This window comes from Typopeltis vanoorti, chromosome 13, assembly GCF_054136105.1.
Source record: "Typopeltis vanoorti isolate ZY-2024b chromosome 13, IOZ_Tvanoo_1.0, whole genome shotgun sequence".
Classification (NCBI taxonomy): Eukaryota; Metazoa; Arthropoda; class Arachnida; order Uropygi; family Thelyphonidae; genus Typopeltis; species Typopeltis vanoorti.
The window spans coordinates 67,034,883-67,046,963 of NC_143561.1; positions in this window are offsets into that span (position 1 = coordinate 67,034,883).

The window sequence follows — 12,081 nt, forward strand, 5'->3', positions numbered from 1 at the left end:
CAAATAGCGTCAAACTTTTCTTTCACACAAAGCTATATCGCAGCCTATCACGTGAAAGGAGGTTAATTTTTTCTCAACAGTAAACAAATCCATACCTGGGCCTTTCACCAAAATGAAATTGCCCAAAAAGAAACACACACACACACACACACACACACACACACACACACACACACACACACACACACACACACACACACACACACACACACACACACACACACACACACACACACACACACACACACACACACACACACACACACACACACACACACACACACACACACAAATTTTGTTTTGCTTTGAAGAGTAAAGTTAACGACATTTTTATTGGTTCGCTAAACAATCAGCGCCTTTTCCACATTTACAACTATAATAACAATACATTATTTAGACCAAATATCCATTAAATTTTCTTATTTTACGTGTATTACGTATCTATAATAATTTAAACTTGCTACAAATTTTAATTTTATTTAAATTAAGGGAATATTAAATCCCACATTGTTTTAAAACCGAATAAGAAACTCAAAGACTGGAATCAGAGAGTTTCAATTTAAAAATTTAAATTCAATTCAAACATTTAAATAATGTTTATATCATCGAAATGAAGCCTGTTGGCTCTTTATATTTAAGACTTAATGGGTGCACCTGTTTGACAACTCGTATAGCAGGGTACATAAGTTCTCTTCGCTATACCTTTTGGTATTAATTTGTTCTAGCTACTCACTGATGAAGCCTCAATAAAGAAACCGGTGGGGGGGGCTATTATGAGTTCGCTCTCTTAAGGTTTTTGCTTTAAGGGAGCAATTTGAGTCTCCGGTGAAGGTGTTGTCCGGCCCGGCCCGGTGAGGGGCTTTGTCGGCGAATGTTTTTCTTCGAAATATGAGCGGTTCTGCTCGGTGGTGGTGGTGGTGGTTGGTGGAAGGCCATCACTGAGTGGAGCCAACGCTGAGATGGACGGTCTTTCGCCCACTATTGAGTGGCCTAGGGATCGTCCGAATTTTTAGAACCGGCTTTATTTACACATAAGGCTGAAACCGGTGGAGGGCTAATATGAGTTCACTCTCTTAAGGTTTTTGCCTTAAGGGAGCAATTTGAGTCTCCGGTGAAGGTGTTGTCCGGCCCGGCCCGGTGAGGGGCTTTGTCGGCGAATGTTTTTCTTCGAAATATGAGCGGTTCTGCTCGGTGGTGGTGGTGGTGGTTGGTGGAAGGCCATCACTGAGTGGAGCCAACGCTGAGATGGACGGTCTTTCGCCCACAATTGAGTGGCCTAGGAATCGTTCGAATTTTTAGAGACGGCTTTACTTATTCATAAGGCTGAAACCGGTCTCGGTAGTGACCTCCCACCATAATGTAATAACAGCATACATTTCCTAGGCAATGTGTTTTTACATTATGGAAATAATCGGCATGAAACTCTGATTGCAATCTTTGAGTTTCTTATTCGGTTTTAAAACAATGTGGGATTTAATATCCCCTTAATTTAAATAATATTTATTTCGCCGAAATGAAGCCTATTGGCTCTTTATATTTAAGTTATCCAAATTTTAATATTATAATATTTAATTAAAATTATTTTATCGGCAATAACGGACGTTTCTTGGACGAAAGTGGTTACATATGTTGTCTAAGACTGGTCAAAAATTATTTCAAAATTCTGTCGTTATTTTTTAATTTTTGGAGAAAACCATGCTGCAATCGGCGAAAACTGATTGGTGTTTCAAAAGAAAAAAAAAGGGGGGGGGGGCTATCAGAACTTTTCTAGTCAAGCAACCCGCGCAGGGAACCAGGCTCACAGTACCTTCTCCAGTTGACATATTGATCATATACATACATACATACATACATATGTATGTATGTATGTATTTATATCATCTTCAAGGCCCACCTTTCCTAATTGGGTTGTGGGGGGGGGGAAACAGCTGCAAGAGGAACTTCCAATGGTCACCATCCTCTGCAACCAAGCTCAGGTGTTCTGGTGGGATTCCCAAACGCGTCCATCCAAGGTTTTGGATATAATCTATCCAGCGAGTCATTGGCTTTCCACGTGGCCTCCCACCCTCTGGCTGGGCAAAGAGGGTCTGCTGATGGAGCCTCTCTTGTGGCATTCTGACCAGGTGCCCGTACCAACGTAACTGTGATTTCTCAACACGGAGAAGCAGCAGTTGAGTATTCAGGATTTCCCGAAATGCAGAGCTTCTGACTCTGTCGAGTCTTGTCAGCCCCGCAACCCCTCGAAGGAACCTCTTTTCAGCCGATTGGATTCGTGTCCGCATTCTTTCGGTCATTACCCAACTCTCACGACCATAGGTGAGAATGGGGACATAGACTGCATTGAATACAGCCAGTTTTGCCTTCTGGCTTAACTCCCGCTTCAATACTACCGAACGGCCAAGCTCCTGCAATATTGAGCTTGCTAAGCCAATTCGAGTATCTAGCTCTACGTCCCATTTTCCATCATTCATGAATATGGACCCAAGGTACTTAAACTTCTCCACTTGCCTGATTGGGATTCCACTTACATGTAGAGTGCACTCGGATGGTTGTCTTGAGACCGCAAATGTTTCAGTTTTGGGCACACTGATCTTCATTCCGGCGTCTGAACAAACAGTTACAAACCTATCCAGGGTACGCTGGAGGTCATCTATGTAAGAGCTAAGCAGAACTAGGTCATCTGCAAAAAGCAGACGTCCAATGCTACATCTTCCAATTCTGACACACTCACTGCCTCGACTGTGCCTATCAATCCAGTCCATAAATATTATGAAAAGGAGGGGTGACAGAACACACCCTTGATGGAGGCCAACGGAGATTGTGAAAGGTTCAGACCTCGCGCTGTTTACCCTGACACAAAACTCTGGGCATTCATACAGGGACTTGATGGCAACTAATAGTTGGCCAACCACTCCATACTCCTGTAATACTTGCCAACGCTTATTCCGAGGAACCCGGTCATATGCTTTCTTCAAGTCCACAAAACATGTGTAGACATTCTTGGCATACTCCCAAGATTTCTCAACGACTTGCCTTAAAGTGAAAATTTGGTCAGTTGTGCTTCTACCAGGACGAAAGCCACATTGTTCTTCCTGGAACTTTGACTCAACTATGCTCCTGCACCGTCTTTCCAAGCACCTAGCGTACACTTTCCCAGGCAGGATGAGCAGAGAGAGATTCCACAATAGTTACTGCAATCCTTCTGGTCTCCATTCTTGAAGACTGGTATTATTATTATTATTATTATGCCTGTCTGCCATTGCTTTGGTGCTCGCCCAGATATCCAACCAGCCTGACACACTCGAGTCAGCCAGAGAATACCGTCTCAATTTAAGGCTTTTAGCATTTCGGGCCGTATTTCATCATCGCCAGCAGCCTTGCCCGATTTTAGCGATTTTATTGTTAAATGGACCTCTTCTGCTGTGAGACTAGCCATTGCCCCGATCTGCACCTCTTGGATGTCCACAACTGCTGGGTCATCCGGGTTAAGAAGGCTCTCAAAGCATTCCCTCCATCTATGGAGGATATTCTTCTCGGTTGTTAAAAGTGCACCTTAATTGCCCTTGCTGTGCACGATTTCCTCCCTCGAAAGCGGCGGATAGTCTGCCAGAAAACTGTGTTTGCATTTGCATAGGATGAGTCTAATCTTTCTCCAAAGGATTCCCAAGCCTTCTGCTTTGCTGTCTTTACTGCCTCAGCAGCAGCTTTTCGTGCCTCAGCATACCGCAAACGCATCTCAGGTGACCTGACCCTAAGCCATGTTAGGTAGGACTCCTTTTTTGCCTGGACAGTTTTTTGGACTTCTTGGTTCCACCAAGGTGTCCTTTTCTCACTGCCCGTTGCCACGCCGAGCCGCTTTCTGCCACAGCATGAGTGCAGAGGCAGTGACAGCTGTTCTGAACAGCTTCCACTCCTCCTCAACATCTGCAGTATGCTTGGGAATCTCTTTGAACCTGGAGAAAATGTCATCTCAAAATTCTTCCTCACAGCCTCATTTTCCAATGCCTCCCATTTCATGTGATATAGCTGCTTAGGCCTACCAGCGTTGATGGTAGCATCTGGCACGCGAACGTCCAACACTGAGGAAAATAGGTCTGCTGAGACTACAAAGAAGTCAATCATAGACCTTTGTTCTAGTGTAGCCCTGTACCAGTTATACTTATGGACTTCTCGGTGCTGGAAGAAGGAATTTATTATGGACAAGCCATTAGTACAGCAGAAGTCCAATAATTTCAACCCATTCGCGTTAAGGTCAGGGACGCCGTTCCTCCCAACCACACCCCTCCATGTCTGGTCATCTGTTCCAACATGTGCATTAAAGTCACCCATTAGCAGGACTGATTCCATGTCTGCCACCCTGTCAAAAGCAGCATCTACTCCCTCTAGGAAGGCAGAATATTCTGACTCCAGATTAGGTGCATAGGCTTGCACCACAGCCAAATCATGGTTTTTCATCTGAAGCCTTAACACACATACCCGTCTCCCCAATGGGATCCACTCACCAACACAGTCTGACAGCTGGGGGCTTGTGAGTATCCCCCACACCCGCCTGAGCAGACATTGTCGGGCTCGCACCAGAGTAGTAGAGCTTCCACCCCTTCAGGTCTCGACAGTTCCAGAGCCTCTCCTCTTGGTCAAAGAAAGCCCGGCTAAGTCTAGCCGGTAGCTCTTGGCTTTCTCGACCAGATCCAACTCCTTCCCTGTCAGAGAGAAGATGTTCCAGTTGCCTAAAGCTATAGTTTGGTGCCGTTGTCGTTGCCATTTCTGTCCTTTTGCAGAACCATTTCTTTGCGCTTCCCCAAACGGGTAGCGGGCCCATTGATGGAGTTTCCTCTAGCAGAGTGCTGAGGAGTGGTGTCTAATGGAGACTGTAACATATTTTTCGAACGGGTCCCTCAGCCTAAAACCCGAACGCGTCCCTTGGTAACCCGCGCGACGGACGATGCGGTATGAACATTTTTTGATGGCCTGATCATGTTAGTGTTTGATAATGTCCTGTTAGCACAAGACGAAATGACACAGCAAAATAGGAAAGATTCCCCTCGAATACTCTAATAGCATTCGGGGGAAGGAGCAAGAAGAGAAGAAAGAAAGAAGCAAGGGAGGAAGAGGAGGGACCAGTCTACAGATAATATAACAGATGTATATTACATGAAGTAAGGCATGGTTCAGCATCAGGTACCTCGAGTTTGCCACGCCCGTACTCACTAAAGTGAGCCTCTGAGGAAATATATTGATCATATCTAATTTGAAAACATTCAGTCACTACAAAGACAAAAAAAGTTTGTTGAAAGATGCACATGAACGACAGAGAGGCATGCAAAGGTGCGTCTTGCTTGATATGGTTTACAACTGATTATAAATGCAATTAAAAATAAATAGTCACGATTTGTAGTTCAAAAAATACTTTTGAAAGGTTTGAAAGCAATGTTGTTGTTCACTTATAACAAAACTACCAATTTGAAAAAAAAAATATGGTGGAATCAGTAATTCTATTAGTTTCTATACTTGCGCGGCAAATTAGGCAAAGTAGCAGAGTAATAGGCAACATTACTGACATCGTTAAAGACATTCAGTTCTATGGATCGAGTTGATGCACTTAGCCGGATGGCGACAACTATCGCCATCACAATAAATTCGACAACGCTTCATTCCAAGAGTTGTATTCGTGGACATGTGGATTCCTAATAAAATAGTTCATCGTATGTGAATATGTGAGTCCTGTTTTTGTTTTATGCACGTCCGAAATCATGCATATTTAGTGTCAAAAGGGATAAAAACCCAGTCTATCGGGACCTCATAGCCCAAAAGTGTGATACATCACTCTGACACACAACAGATTAAATCACAGAGCAACACTAGTTTTTTTTCTCTTCTTCTTCTTTCCTTCTTCTTTCTGCATGCGTTGTAACCGAATGTGTTTCTTTCCGCTAGCGAGAAGGAATCTAAAGAAAGACCCCCCCTCCATTTATTATATGATCCCGAAGTGACAACCCCTATCCGAGGACATCCGCTACCCATGAGTGATACACTCCTTGCTTCAGATAAACACTGATCAAACAGCTGGAGCTGTCACATTTATCATCAACTCGTCCTCCCACTTTATAGCGTAATGGTTCTCTTTAACCTCCAATGCGACAAACTCCGAGTCAAGTCTACTTTAGCTGCAAACGGGATATTAATCGAACCAAGATAAGCCTAAGAAAAGATTAAACAAAACAGTGAAGTTTGAGGCCAAAAGGCATTCTTAATGAATGCAAGACAATCTCTAAAGATGCAGACAATTTTAATGATGTCTCCTGGTGCCTGGTGGATAGTAACGGGCGATTGTTAAGGCTACACTAATAGCGTGTCAGATGCAGGGTAAACCTGATGTTATTTTCCTTCTACCGCTTTTACGGGTGAGAGAAAATCTTCGTGCGTTGCCTTGGAACAAAAAGGGACATCAGGCGGAAACAACGTCTTAGTTCATTCGTTATTTCAGTGACACAAGATGACGAAGAAAGATGAAGGTTCTTAATGATATATTATTGCCTTGGTAAGCTATATATGAAGGCGAACAGATCGCGTCTGTCTGGGTTAATGAAAGCGCTCGGCGAACATTTTGTGTAGTTGACAGACTTTTCCCTTTATCGACACGGACAAAAGCAGCTACTTGCCCGGGCTTTATATTTCACCTTATTAATGTTACCGGAAAAATTTTTAAAACGTCACCACCACAAGTTGTAAAGTAATTTCCACTGCTCCCGGAGTGACTACTCCATCAAAGTCTGCACTAGAGTGACACTTGAGTCTTTTGACACCAACATCTATTTTTATACGTAAATTAAAGCGAATGAATATATAACTAAACCAGTGAGGTGGCGCTGTAAGCGACCGATTTTACTTTATCTGACACAGATCTTGTCGTCATCCTATTGTTGGCAAATTTTTCTCTCGAGTAGTGCAGTGTTGTTATTCATTGTGAATCTATTTAGAAAAGACAGATATTTATAATTGTAAATATTAAGATACGTAAAAAATCGAATTGCAGTCCATGTAATGACTTTTTTATTACTTCATATTTTAAAATTATTTTACGTATAAGAAAATCGGTATTGAATATTGTAATCACAATGCTGCAGAAATATTTTCGTTGCAGTTATGGTATATTGTCGAGTAAAACAACAGCATTCAGGAATCTTCGCTTTTTTCCCGTTTGAGTGCGAAAATAGACGGATGACGTCATCAGTGAATCTAGATGACAGCCACAAGATGATGTGGCTAGCGGTAATAAAAGTATAACTTGAATTTGTCATCCGAGGGGAAAATATTACATAATATATCATCGCGCATACTTTTCAATATATCCGAAGGTTGATGTAGATCGAAAAAAACGGTAAAGTCTCGTTTGCATTCACTACATAGTCAGAAAGAACATCCCATGTCAATAAATACGTCGGAGAAATCTTCCAGATAAAAAAAAAAGATAAAGAATGATTGATACATTCATGCAGAAGGAATGTTATTTATGGAATGTGGAATGTTATTTATGAGATTCGAAACTAGATTTTACAGTTTCATCTTCATAAAACTCCAAAGCAAGAAACTCAGAATGAGAAGGGAAGTTCAGGTTTTTCGACTAGTCAAGCTGTTGTTTAACATATCTTTAACAAACGTACAGAAACAGAGTTTGGCAGTTTTAAACAAGTACTGCCTCGTTGGAATAAATCTGAGTTCTTCAAGAGTTTAGATTAATCATTAAAGGTTTCAGGCACGAGTATGGCGGAGTAAATTGCGCTGGATTCACACAAATCGTTTGCTGAATCCTCTGATCAGGAACAGAACAGACCGATTCATTTATATTAATGCAGTATGCGATAAATTTCCGCTTTAGAAAACTGCACATAATTCCTAGTAGTGTTGTACAGTTATAGAGTAAAAACTATGGCCGAGCATTAACATTCTCACGAGTATATAATATTCATATATTTCATACTTTATCAGAACTGAATTTGTCTGGGTTTTGGCTCGTCTCATTATCGGAGAAATGAAACTATAACATTACCATGAGGATATGCTTAGTAAAAGGCACAGCGTGTTTAGTAAAAGGCACAACATTATTGTCGTTCATAGGGACACTAATATTAAACGGAATTAATATGCATTTATTCATGGGATTATCCAATGAGCAATTTCGATAGTGTTTAAATCAATAAACGAAAATGTAGAATATATTTTGCAGAAAAAAATCATCACTCAAAAGTGGGCAGCTTGGGACATTGCCATATTGATTTTGGAGTTTCCAACCCCCGAAATCTATTACGGATCGAAAGAATTTTTATACACATTTCATTCATTAAAAGATAAAGTATTCTGAGGAACTATACACTATGTTGAGAAAAGTATTTGGACACCTAGTTGTGGTAAAATATGCGTTTTAATTACATTTCTGATACCGAGTGGGACCACCTTTGGCCTGAATGACAGCAACTACCCTTCGGGGAATGATTTCAACCAATTTTTGATACGTCGCAACAGAAATATTTTTCCATTCTTCGTGCAAAGCTACTCCCATTGCTGATGCTGATGACGGCCGCTGTGATCTGGAGCGAATTCGACGTTCTAATTTGCCCCAAAGATGTTCGATGGGTTTGAAGTCTGGATTCTGAACCGACCAGTCCAACACTTCAACACTGTTTTATGGAAAGCAGTCTCGGACACGCAGTGCAATATGGCATGGAGCATTTACGTGCTGAAACATGCAATAGTCACTGCCGAAGCACTTCCACGGCATCGGAAGCATCAAGTTATCTAGGATGTTCAGATAGCCATCAGACATCATGGTTTTGGGCACGTCCGCCAAGTCCAAGCCCTATCCAGCTGAAACACCCCCATACCAATGCCGAGCCTCCGCCAAACTTGACAGTTGGAACGATGCAGTCCTGCCGGAACCGTTCCCCAGGTAATTTCCAAATTCAAAGAATGAAACATTTGGAAGCATGATTCGTCGTTCTACAGAACCCTTTACCAATCATCTACGGTTCAGGAACGGTGTGAAAAAGTCACCAGCAGCGTCGGCGCGAGCAAATTTTTGAGTGTGGGCAAGATTTTTTTTTCCCCGCCCTTCGGTCGAAATTGTATATGTATACATAAAAATTATATATATATAGTGAATAAATAAAAAATAATAATAAATAAAAAAATATAAATCGTATATTTTTATATTTAATGTGCCTATTAAATATAAATCATATTTAATGTGATTTATAAATATTACATAAATCACATTAAATATGACAAAACAAATATGAAGAAATCTAAATTAAGAATTAACAATTTTAATTATTTAAAAAAAAAAGAAACCTTTCTAGCCTTAATTTCGGCAAAAGACTTTACTACTTCTTTTAGATCTAATGTCTTGACTATGTCACTTTCAATAGATAAAGTGGCTAAGCCATCTAATCTCTCTCTCTCTTGGGACATTACGGACCTCAAATAATTTTTAATAAGTCTTAATTTAGAAAAACTGCGCTCTGCACTTGCTTCGTAGTGATGTGCACATATTAGGAAAAAGACTTATGCAGTTATTTGCACTAATATGATTTAATACTTCTTTGGGAGAATAATTATATGATATCTTCCGAGACAATATTTTTAATTCATCTAATAAATCTATTGCTGAAATATCTTTTTGATCACCATCAGACAGAACAATTTCTAAGTCGAAATAAGCTTTTTTTTACTGTATCATTATCAAATTTTAAGTTACCAATGTTAAAAAGAAATCCAAAAATTGATTCATATTTATTTAGCTGTTCAAATCTCTCAGTAATTGATGTTATTGCTGAATCAAGAATTACATTAAAAAAAATAATCTGAAAATGTCGCTCAAAATTAATAATTGATTCGTCAGGACATACATAATCAAATTGAGTTTTTTCATGTCGAGTTCGTGTGCTGTCGTTAGTTGGGAAATCAGCATTTAGTCCAATATTTAGAGCAAAGTTATGGGCTTGGTGCTAACTTTCAAAAAATTATTTTCGCTTCTGTATGACGTCAAGAATTTTTTCGTGACATCTAATGATTTCATTGTTTCCATAATATTGCAAGAGATACTTTACAATTGTTTGCTAGATGCACTGACTTCACTTGGAATGTCATACCAAACAAATGTGCCAAATATAAACTTGAAAGAATTATTTTTTTTTTGCTAACGAACTAGCTTCCAATTTTGTTTTAATGCCTTGTTGCCCAATTAAGCTGTCATCTTCTGTGATGAAAATTAAAGCTTCATGATTTTTTGTATTTTTTTTACTTGATTTCGTATTGCTTTTACAGCGCTTCAACGCGACTTCCCCATCACGTCGTACATAAAGGTTTTAAAGTAAAATGTTGGACGTGGTTTAGAAGAACTTCACATCGATGATTCGATGAAGAAAAGAAATTATAGATTAACTGAATAATGTGAAAAAATAAAACCCTATCTACATTGCAGCTTGCTGCATCGCTCAATACCAAGTTCAAGGAATGCGTACAACAGGGAACAAAAAATGCTTTAGGATTTTTGTTCCTTAAAAGTGCTTGTACCCCTGCATTCTTCCCACTCATATTTGACCCGTTGTCCCCTGACCACGGATATTTTAAATATTTAAGTTTTTTTCTTCTAATAATTTTAAAATTACTTCAGCCATACCACTTCCTGTTGTATTATTAATTTTAATAAAATCTAGAAATCTTTCCTCTATTTGTATAATATCTTGGGTTTCTTCATTTTTTTCTTTTATAGAAACATATCTTACAATTAAGGACATTTGCTCCTGCCGCGAAATATCAGTGGTGCAATCAACAATTATTGAAAAATACTTAGTATTCATTATTTTAGATACTTTTTTTTTTAATTTCATTACTCAATATATTAATGATTTGTTTTGATTTTAAATCTTATTTTAAAAAAAATCGATTTAAAACAGTTGCCTTCTACGGATTTTTACTACAAAAAAATTAATTTATACAATAATTTGAAAATTTGATAATTAAAGGTAAACTATAATTATTGAGGGCAATGTAAGACGTAAAGTATGCTACCACGAGCGATTTTGGCATTTTAGAAAAATGCTCCTCTGATTAATATGTTTACAATTATAAACTATTATCTTTAAAATTTTATGTCTATCAAAAATCGAAAATAAGTACACAATTAAAAACAAAGTGAAAAATGGTCCAAAGTCACTTAAACAAAGAATACACAATACACTCAATATGTTTCACATTCAAAATTGAAATGACGCTGAAAAAAAATGTAACTGCATATCACGCTGTTTCGTCTGTCCAAATTTGAATCAGAATTTAAGAAAACGAACAGCGTAATATACACAATCCAAATATTTCAGACTAAATATTTGGATAGATCAGTGTTCTGAAACTTCAGATATCCGTGTACCCCTTCTTTAATTTTCATTATTACCAAGTACCTTATCAAAATACGCTTAAACACTTCAGAAAAGAAAACTGAAAATGAGTATGACTTACCAAGAAGCTTCTATTCTCCATCACTTCTTCTGTCCTCAAGAGCAGTTCCTTATGCACAACGTCAAAATTATCTATCCAAATAGAGACATCTTCTTTCCCATTATATCAAGCAAAAATTACCAAAATTTAAGACTTTATTTAAGACAAAATTTAAGACAGTATTTTAAGACTTGAGATACGTAATGAACAATCCTTGACAAATTACTAATGAGAAGTGAAAGATGTGCGTGATTGTAGGCCAATAGAGAAAAAGCAGTTATTAAGAAGTGCATATGATTGGTACGGTATTAACAAAAGATCGCGCGCGACCCAAACAAAAAGCAACAATTGAATGGAAATGCTAATTCTCTTAAACCGATTTCCATAATATCCGAAATGCATTCACTATATATTTCTTAGTTTTAACACGTTCATGTCGGGGTAGTAGTCAAGCAAAACCTGATGTTGCATCGGCAACATGTGGTTTTGCTTGGGTCTATATAGCAGTTTCTTTTGGAGGGGAGATGTAATTCATTAGTTAGTGTTTATATTCCCAGTTGTCTGTAATTGCACTATTTGTTGAGAAATATA